Source organism: Budorcas taxicolor, chromosome 8 (assembly GCF_023091745.1).
Source record: "Budorcas taxicolor isolate Tak-1 chromosome 8, Takin1.1, whole genome shotgun sequence".
NCBI lineage: Eukaryota > Metazoa > Chordata > Mammalia > Artiodactyla > Bovidae > Budorcas > Budorcas taxicolor.
In genome coordinates this window covers 23,064,989-23,076,134 of record NC_068917.1, presented here as the reverse complement: position 1 = coordinate 23,076,134, position 11,146 = coordinate 23,064,989, and the positions used below count along the sequence as shown (strand labels likewise).

Here is an 11,146-nt window from a genome sequence, read left to right as displayed (position 1 = left end):
CACCTGACCTGCTTCTTGAGAAACCTGTATGCAGGTCAGGAAGCAACAGTTAGAAGTGGACATGGAACAACAGACTGGTTCCAAATAGGAAAAGGAGTACGTCAAGGCTGTATAATGTCACCCTGCTTATTTAACTTCTATGCAGAGTACATCATGAGAAACGCTGGGCTGGAAGAAGCACAAGCTGGAATCAAGATTGCCAGGAGAAATATCAATAACCTCAGATATGCAGATGACACTACCTTTATGGCAGAAAGGGAAGAGGAACTAAAAAGCCTCTTGATGAAAGTGAAAGAGGAGAGTGAAATAGTTGGCTTAAAGCTCAACATTCAGAAAACGAAGATCATGGCATCTGGTCCCATCACTTCATGGCAAATAGATGGGGGAAACAGTGGAAACAGTGTCAGCCTTTATTTTTGGGGGCTCCAAAATCACTGCAGATGGTGATTGCAGCCATGAAATTAAAAGATGCTTACTCCTTGGAAGAAAAGTTATGACCAACCTAGGGAACATATTCAAAAGCAGAGACATTACTTTGCCAACAAAGGTCCGTCTAGTCAAGGCCATGGTTTTTCCAGTGGTCATGTATGGATGTGAGAGTTGGACTGTGAAGAAAGCTGAGCACCGAAGAATTGATGCTTTTGAACTGTGGTGTTGGAGAAGACTTGAGAGTCCTTTGGACTGCAAGGAGATCCAACCTGTCCATTCTGAAGGAGATCAGCCCTGGGATTTCTTTGGAAGGAATGATGCTAAAGCTGAAGCTCCAGTACTTTGGCCACCTCATGCGAAGAGTTGACTCATTGGAAAAGACTCTGATACTGGGAGGGATTGGGGGCAGGAGGAGAAGGGGGGTGACAGAGGATGAGATGGCTGGATGGCATCACCGACTTGATGGCTGTGAGTCTGAGTGAACTCCGGGAGTTGGTGATGGACAGGGAGGCCTGGCGTGCTGCGATTTATGGGATCGCAAAGAGTCGGACATGACTGAGAGACTGAACTGAACTGAACTGACTGATACCATGTACATAGCTGAAATCAATTACAAAGTACGGCCTAACAAATGCAAGGGGAAATTTTTTAAAGTAGTTTTTACAAGTATTAAACTTATCTTGCACGCTGAAGTCATCATATATACAGAGCAAAGTCAGAACTTTTATATTTGAGTTTATTCTTCATTTAACTTTTAAAACACTACTATAGTTGAATATTAAAGCAAAACAATAGCAAGTAGTGAGCATATTATGATTATAGTCCTTGACTCAATCACTACTGTAAATAAAACACCAGCAATGAGTATTATTCACAGGCCCTACTAAGAAGTCTCACACTGAACACCACCCCAAGGATGATGTTTATCATCCTCATAGGATTCTACATTGTGATGGCGCCGTCTTTCCTGATTTGGATCGAAGTCCACTAATTCTTCCTGGTCCATTTCATCAGTCTCTTCTACTTCTTTCCTCTCAGGCAGAAGTTTTTCCGGCAGAGTTGTTCAGGAGAGAGAAAGCCATTCTCAGGAAAGTTTACCTTAAATTCAATGATTAAGTGACCCTTTTCATGTGGCCTGCGATAACTGGCATGCCTTCATTTAGCAAACACTTGATATCTCCCTGCTGGACAATCTGACCTGGATGAGAAGTGATGACTTTGGTTCGGTTGTCAAGAGTAGATATTGGCTTCTGGAAGCCACACAGTGCCTCAACCAGCTGTATGTCCATACACGTGAAAAGGTCTTCTCCTTGTGGAGTAAAAACAGCATGGTCTTTCTGATCTAAAGCAATGATAGTATCTCCTGGCTCCAGTCCTGGTTCTTGGTCTCCTTCACCATGGAATATTATCTTGTGGCCATCTTTCATGCGTTTTTCAATATGAACTTCTATAATTTTCTTTTCTCAAACTATCTTCCTTCCATTGCAGCTTTTACATCTGTCCTCAGGACTGATCTGCTTCCTATGGCCCTGGCACTCCACGCATACAGACTGAATTTGCTAAACCATTCCAGGTCCTATTTGATGAATTCTTATTTGCATTCTGGTACCTTGGTATTGGGACAGCATTCTACTGCTCCTTTCTTACCACCTCGGCCATCACATTTGTCACAAATCACATTCTTTTGCAGAGCTAGTTTTCTGTTGCACCATTATATAATCTTCTAAGGATACTGTAAGTTGATGCACAAGGTTTTTACCTCTCCTCTCTCTCTGCCTCCTTCCTCCTGCTCCAAAAAAACATATCAAAGATGTCCATGGGGGAGCCAAAACTAATGACCGCTCCACCTTCTTTAATTGCCTGTTCTCCTCCTTTGTCATATAATTCCCTTTTCTTTGCATTAAAGAGCACTTCATAGGCTTGAGAAATTGTTTAAACTTCTCACCTTCATTTGGATTCTTATCAGGGTGGTACTCAAGGCCAGGTTTCTGTAAGCCTTTTTCAATTCTTCTTGGGTGGCATTGGGTTTGACCCCCAAAACATCATAGTAAGTGGTTTCTTTAACCATTTTCTACAGCTGGTGAGCAGGCCTATGCCCGGTGTGGGGGACCTGGAAGGAGCGTACTGCTGTGCGCAGCTCAGGCAGCTGCCGATCCTCTGCCTCTCACTGAGCGTTCTAGAAAGTTTCACTTTATTACTATTTTTACAGAAGAATAACTTTAAGGGCAATTTCAAATAAATGGCAACTTATCAGGGAAATCTGAAGTACCAAAGCTACTCTCTTGAAGGTTGATTATTTGCAGTTATAGAAAGGTCACTGCAACAGTTGCTGGTAATCAACAAAGAGATAAATTTATACAGTTGTTGCTCTCAGACTTTTTTCTCTTATTGTCTGCTGGGCATATTTGCAAATGCCAAATTGTGCTCAGTCTTTATCATATCACTAAGAATATTTTACAATGTCTTATTTCCCATATATATGTGTGGTGAGAGGAAAGGTACATTTCTGGGTAAAATAATGATGAATGTAAGTTGATGATTCACATTGGTTTAGATAAGCATTTGGTAGATTTAGAGGTGACACATGTGTTTCCTTCTAAATCAAGTATATGAAAACATTTTTAACTTAAAAACAAATTGAAGATCATAAGAAAGGAGATGGGGGTCAGATTTAAGAAATGACATTCAGCGCAAATGCTGCACAAAAGTAATTTTGTTGCTTTGTGGCCCTTGTGGCTTCTCAATGTCAGGTCAGAAGAATTTGTTTCTATTGGGTCAAGCTTTCCACAGTTTCTAAAAATTTACTTCTCTATATAGTTAACAGTTTGATTTGGGAGTGAAATTTCAGAGAGAATGTCATTTCTTTGAAAATTTATTAATATCCCTATGCTTCAGTTGCTAATGGGAGTGGAGGCAGGTGGTCTGCCAAGGAACAGATTATCTAGTTTGGGCAGATACTTCCTTAAACGCTGTTAGAAATACCCACGGCAATGCAAGGCCTTATACTTACTAGGTGGTCAATAAATATTTGTTGAATAAATGAAATAATTATATAAAGCAAAAAATGAAGACATATGGAATGCTTTGGGCAAGCTGCTTAACTGCTCTGATCTTCAGTTTCATCATGTATAAGATGGAGACAGTATTACTTACCTTATAATAATTGCGAGGATTACATTGTAAAATGCAGGCAAGGTATCCTATACATTGCCAAGCACATAGTAAAAGTTCTGTAAATATTAACTGTTATGATGATGGTTTTCTTTACAATGAAGGAGAGGATTTCATAACTTTCATTAGTACTTTCATTCAGAGTATAAAGGGGAAATAGCATTTTATTGAATAAGTCAGGGCTTTTTAACAACAATTTTCTTCAAAGAGGACCAAATAATTTTCATTTGCTTTGCCATGTATTGTAGTTAGTATTGGTTGCCAAAATGGCACCTTGAATATTAAGTCATTTAGTCACCGCTACCACTTTATCTGGGCTTCCCAGACGGTGCTAGTGGAAAAGAACCCACCTGCCAATGTAGGAGATGTAAGAGATGTAGGTTCGATCCCTGGGTTGGGAAGAACCCCTGAAGAAGGGAATGGCTATCCACTCCAGTATTCTTGCCTGGAGAATCCCATGGATAGAAGAGGCTGGAGGGCCCTCTATGGAGGGCCATAGAGTAGCAAAAAGTCAGACATGACTGAAAGGACTTAACTCGCACTACTTTATCTGTGTCGTTAGTGTTGAAAGAAACTGCACTGTTGAGTGGATTTCTTTCAAAATTGACTTGAAGATTATAGGTATCTTACACATGTCAATGCACTCTTAGATTTCCCCAGTACTTTTTTCATGGACTTTGACCATTTTAAATTAGTTTACCCCTCTAGAAAACTGGGCATATATAAAATAAAATTTGAGCATACTAAGCAAAATAACTATCTAATTAGAAACTTACTAATAATTAAAAATGGCATGAGACAAACATAAAATAAATCTTTTCATAGGGAAGTCTAAATTCTCTATACCTCTAACATTCTAATCTATTGATACATTTCAGCCCGACCATCTATTTGAAACAGAAGGACTATTTCACAGATCAGGTCTTGAATCTCAGCTGGCATGATTAGCTCTTTTCTTAAAAACAAAATAATTTACTTATTTTTGGCAGCAATAAGTCTTCATTGCTACCTGCAGGCTTTCATTATTTGTGGCTGTGGGTGGGTGGGGGCCTGCTTTGTTGTGGTGCTCAGGCTTCTCATTGTGGTGGCTTCTCTTTTCTTTTTTTGGTTTGAGATTTGACATTATTTATTGGCAGAAAAGAAAAAAAAACAGCAGGAAATAATATTCATCTTATATTTGATATTTACACTTTCCAAGATAAATTTAAATAGAATTTATTTAATGCATGAAATGTTTTAATTATCTGGTTATTTATATATTTAATATTTTAATTGAAGTGTAACTGGCTTACAATAGTGTATTAGTTTGAGGTTACGGCACAGTAATTTGATATTTTGTCATTACAAAATGACCACTGTGGTAACTTTAGTGACCTTCTGTCACCATTCAAAGTTATTGCAATGTCGTTGACTCTGTTCCCTGTGCTGCACGTTGCATCTCCACGACTTATGTTCTTCATAACTGGAAGTTTGTACCTCTTAGTCCCCTCATCATTTCACTCCTCCCCCAATGCGTGGTGGCTTCTCTTGTTGTAGAGCCTGGGCTCCAGAATGCAGGCTCAGTAGTTGTGGCGCATGGGCTTAGTTGCCCCATGGCATGTGTGATCTTCCACGACCGTGGATTGAAATGGTGTCCCCTGCATTGGCAGGTTGATTCTTAACCACTGGACCACTAGGGAAGTCATTGATTAACTCTTATATTCAAGACCTTATATCTCATTAGTTAATGACAGTTGTTTCCAAAATAAAATGATAACTCAAAGATGAGAGTCTGACAAACGTTTCTGGTCAGCCAAGATATTAGAAAAATAAAAGCAATGTGGTATGTTCTCCATAAATTTAAATTTATTTTTATAAAAATTTGAGATGTTTTATCTCATTTTTGATGTTAGCTATCCACTATAAAAGGAAATGGTGATACTAGATAACAGCAATCATTATATATCACCCAAAAAATGTTGATTATTCCATGTGTGGCCTGTAGCATTTTTTTTTTTTTTCTTAGCTGGGTATAGAGTGAGTTCTAATCTCTCTTAGGGTTATTCTTCCCATTCAGCCAATGACCATCCTTCCTCTATGGTATGATATTCTGTTAGAACCATACTGCATTTATATTTCTATATTATTATTTGAATTCCACTAAATCCACTATTCCTTCCATGAATATTGAGTTCTCTCTTTATCCTTCTGTCTCTTTGTATATATGAGTATATATATACTCACACACACACACATACACACACAACGTGTATAGGTAGTGTATCACTACTGTGATATAATCTGGGTATTTGATAACTACTGCCTAGCACTACACCTAATTTGACATTTTTCTTAATTTAAACTCTTTTGACTATCACCTTTTTACTTCTTTTCTATTTCCTGCTACCTTGTTCAAATAAAACAGAGAAATTGGTCTACAAATATAAAGTTGAAGGGAAATTAGAAAGTGAAGAACAAAAATGTCACCATCAGAATTTCAACAATATGTTCTATATTCACCTAGAAATAAAAGAAAAGAATAAAAGGTACCTAAATTAAAAATATGTATTAACTGAACCCTGCAAAAGTACTATAGAGTCTGAATTATTTTTCTTAAGAAAAATGAGACCTTCACATCATTGAACTCCAGATTTGGGGAAAGGTTCTAGCCCACTACTTTTTGGCACTTGAATCGGCTTAAAGGGAATTGTCTGCTGTGCTTGATGGTTTGGCAGATTTCGGAAGCTGCTGGATGTTCTGGGCTCAATGGGGCAGAACACCAGAGGCTAAAACTGATTCATGATCCAGTTAGGGGAGAAGAAAAAAGTTTTTACCTGGGAGAGTTATCTTTTCCTGTAACATTTTGTCCTGGGTTGTGGTTTGGAATAATTTCACTACATTCTGAAGTAGAAATATTTTCCCCATGCTTTCAGTATAGTGGTTGATGCCTTTGGGTGAAAAGCTAGTGCTGTCCATAAACTTAATTTTTTGACTTAGCTTCCCAATTAATTTTTTGTTGTTGTTTAGTATTCTTATTTAAAATAGTTTGAAATAAGACTTACAAGTTTAGAAAAATCTGTTTTCTTTCCAAATTATAAACTAAAAGTGAATTCAGGAAATCTGCAAAAATGCCTTTGGCTTTTATAGACTAGAAGAGTTCAGAAAATGCTTTTATACAGATAATCTTATTTGATGGATGGTGGTTCCATAAAAGAGATGTAAGAGGCAACTTGTCTACAGTGGCTCAACTCTTAAGTGTCCCAAGATGTACTGTCTGATTCCAAGTTTGGAATCTTTCTACGAGAACTGACTGCCTCTAATATTCTTTATTATTTCTCTCATCTAAAATATGCTTCTGTTTTATCTACTCATTCTAACTTGATGATCCAGTTGAAAAAATTATAAGAACATGAAATCTCCGTGATTATTTGCTGTATATGTTGAAGCTTTTTCATATATTCATTATCTTTTACCATTTTAATTTCTTTTCTGTGTTTGGAGAAAAAATCATGGTTTATGAAAGTCACTGAGAGATAATTATCTGCCTATAATTAACAGTAACTACTCAGAATTTTCCAGGGACTATGTGGATTATGGCTGGTCATCACATTATAATCTGTCTCGTGGGGTTCCATCATACTATTTGAAAAACTGTGAGGAATAGTAGGAAACGACTAAGAATTTCAACCTAAAGTGGCCTGAGAGGCTTACTCTGGACCCTGTGTGATATTTTTCACTTTTAATATGAAGACTGGGATTTGTGATTTAAATTTTGTGAAGAACTTCCAGCTGAAAACTTGAGCTTTACTTTGTCTAATTTTTATTTCTGTGATCTCTCCCATTTTATTATTAGAGAATTAAAATAATTAAGATGTAAAGAATAACTTCCCCAAAAAACCTTTTTGATGAGTGCCAGCAATTTCATTCATCTGTCTTTGTTCACCAGTTTGCATGATCATGAATTATCTTTTGTTTTCTAATTAACGTTTATACTTGGTGCATCTTCACTCTACATCCAGTTCCCCATCCTCCGAAATAGGATATGATCTCTACTTTGTTTCCCTGATAGTTATTGTGACAACATTACTGAATTCTTGTCCTGGAAAGAATGGGGGTAGAAAAAATTTTAAATGAATCAGATGTGCCACAGAACCATGCAATATAAGAGAATATTGTATCAGAAGTATATGAAATTCTCAGATATCCCTCAAATTTCCTTAGCTTAGAGATTCTATTTGTACCCAATCAGAATTTATAAAAGTCTATTTTATTATGAATGTAATGGACTTATGGAAGAATGCATAAAATAAATAATATGGGTGCAAAAATTATATCCATGTCACTACAACCTAGGTTAAGAGTCAGAACACTGCCAGAATCCCAGAAAAATCTCTATCTTATCTATCCCAACTTTGGTGACATTTATGCTATCCACTTCCTAACTTTCCTTTAAATTTCATATCAATCATGCAGTCTGTAGTGGATGCTGTTTGTTCTCTACCCTACCTCTCACATCTCCTTTAGCAGATCCTGTGAGTTTTGCATGGCAAGGATTCACAGCTGCCCGCTACTTGGAGAACTGCCCTGGGCCAAATGGGAACTGCTACCTGGGAAACTGTGTCTCTTCTCTGTGCAGCCCCAGTACCGACTGACTGGCAGTATGGTCCCCAAGGGCAGTCCTGGAACTCAAGGTTCTAATTGTGTGATGCTCTGGGATATCACTTTGGGATCGACTGATGCTACTTTCTAGCTGCGACCTTGTTCTTGCAGGCGTCTTTCCCCTGCCTTATCCTGCTTCCTTTATTTCCCTTCTGATAGCACTTGTCCAATAAATGAATCCTTGAACAAGAATCTCCGTCTCAAGCTCTGATGCTAGGGAACTGGAGTTAGGACACCTCCAGTATTAGTTTCCTGTTGTTGTATAATATATTACAACAGACTTTGTGTCTTAAAACAACATTCATATTTCATATCATAGTTTCTGGAAGTCAAGAACTTCCAGATGTGGCTTAACCAGGTCCTTTGCAAGGCTCCTGTCAAGATGTTGTCTGAAGCGGGGGCCTCATCTGAAAGTCTGACTCCACAAAGATCTACTTCCAAGCTCACTTGGATTGTGACGAAATTAATGTCCTTCCAGTAGGAATAAGAGCTTCATCTTATTGCTGTCAGCTAGGAACACTTGCAAGAATTCAACTGTAAATCCTTGCTGCATGGGTCCCCCCAACATGGCAACCTGCTTCATCAAAACTTGAAAGAGAAAGAGAGACTCTAGAAAGACAGACGTTAGTCTTATGTAACATAATCATATATACAAAATTGAGTACATCTCCTCGCTTTTGCTGTGTCCTTTTGGTTAATAGAGAGTCACAAGTTCAGCCTAAATTCCAGAGGTGGGGATCACACAAGAGTGGGAATCTCAGGAGCTGTGAGTTACGGGGGCTACTTTAGGAGTCTGCCTGCCACACATCCCCCCTAGGCAATTTAGACTATTTTTGCCTGTTCTTGAATTTATATATTCAGGATTGCACATTGTATATTTATTGTGTCTATTTTATTTTTCCCTCTTTTCTGTTTATATGCATACACACTTTTCTCAAATCATTAACTATATTTTTAAGATTTATCTGCATTTTGCATGTGGTTGACTCATTTTTATTTCTATGTAATATTGTATTTAATGAAAACCCATAAATTATTTTTTCATTCTACTATTGTTAGACATGTTGTTGAATTGAATTGTTTCCATTTTGATTTTTTCTATAGCAAATTATGCAATTATGAAAATAATAGTGCATGTTTCCTGATGCATATAATCTCACTTCTCTGCGAAACTGTGCTTCTCAAACTTTAGCACACTTCAGAATTATTCAGTGGCCTTGTTAAAACCCTGATTCTGGGACCCAACCATAGAGTTCCTATTTCAGAGGGTCTTGATGGAGATTTGAATCTTATCATTTGCCCCAGATGATGCTGATGCTGCCAATCTGGGGTCCACAGTTGAGCAAGCACAGCTGTAGAATGCATTCTTAGGTGTAGAATTGCTAGATCAAGAGTATTGGTGTTTGTTAATACATATTTTTGGTTAATTGAACATTTTTTATTGTTTCAGACCATTTCTCTAATCATTTTTCTTGCCTTAAGATTTGTTTTCTTTGCTTCATACATTGAACTCGCACTGGTCATCTATTTTACATATGGTACTGTGTATGCCTCAGTGCTGTTCTCTCAAAGCATCCCATCCTTGCCTTCTCCCGCTGAGTCCAAAAGTCTGTTCTTTATGTCTATGTCTTCTTTGCTTCCCTTCATGGAGGACTGTCAGTACCATCTTTCTAAATTCCATATATATGCATTAATATACAATATTTGTCTTTCTCTCTCTGATTTATTTCAGTCTGTATAATAGGTTCCAGGTTCATACTTTAATATTACTATAGTTGCATTTGAGCTTTGGAAGGAATTTGTTTGATTGGTTGAGTTTTCAAAAATCATTTACATTCAAGATTTTTGTAAATGTCAACTTCAAATGTGTATATTATAAAGGGCTAGGGTTAGTTATTATTTTTAAGAAATTGGTATAACAGTCAGTGCTTTCAAACCTAAGTGTATAGTTAGTTTACATTTAATGAAATTACCAAAATATTCAGTTTAAATTGATTATATTCTTATGTGATTAGTAATTGTTTTGCCTGTTCTGTATTCTCATTTTCCCTTTGTTGCTACACACACACAAACACAAATATTTAAGAGCTTAGAAGTTATAAATTTTTTAACTGCCAAAGTCTGAAGTGCTCCCATTTATGCATTGATAATTTATCAAGGATGACAATCAAGGATAACACCACCCTTATGGCAGAAAGTGAAGAGGAACTCAAAAGCCTCTTGATGAAAGTGAAAGAGGAGAGTGAAAACGTTGGCTTAAAGCTCAACATTCAGAAAACGAAGATCATGGCATCTGGTCCCATTGCTTCATGGGAAATAGATGGGGGAAACAGTAAAAACAGAGTGAGACTTTATTTTTTTGGGCTCCAAAATCACTTCAGATGGTGACTGCAGCCATGAAATTAAAAGATGCTTACTCCTTGGAAGAAAAGTTATGACCAACCTAGAAGACATATTAAAAAGCAGAGACATTACTTTGCCGATTAAGGTCCATCTGGTCAAGGCTATGGTTTTTCCTGTGGTCATGTATGGATGTGAGAGTTGGACTGTGAAGAAGGCTGAGTGCCGAAGAATTGATGCGTTTGAACTGTGGTGTTGGAGAAGACTCTTGAAAGTCCCTTGGACTGCAAGGAGATCCAACCAGTCCATTCTGAAGGAGATCAACCCTGGGATTTCTTTGGAAGGAGTGATGCTAAAGCTGAAGCTCCAGTCCTTTGGCCACCTCATGCGAAGAGTTGGCTCATTGGAAAAGACTCTGATGCTGGGAGGGATTGAGGGCAGGAGGAGAAGGGGACGACCCAGGATGAGATGGCTTGATGGCATCACGGACTCGATGGATATGAGTCTGAGTGAACTCTGGGAGATGGTGATGGACAGGGAAGCCTGGCATGCTGCGATTCATGGGGTC

At 37.8% G+C, this 11,146-nt stretch overlaps 1 pseudogene; it reads right to left on the bottom strand.

Annotated features, from left to right (window-relative positions):
* Positions 1-1,312: 1,312 nt before the first annotated feature.
* On the bottom strand, positions 1,313-2,497 carry LOC128052610 (dnaJ homolog subfamily A member 1-like; annotated as a pseudogene).
* Positions 2,498-11,146: the final 8,649 nt, after the last annotated feature.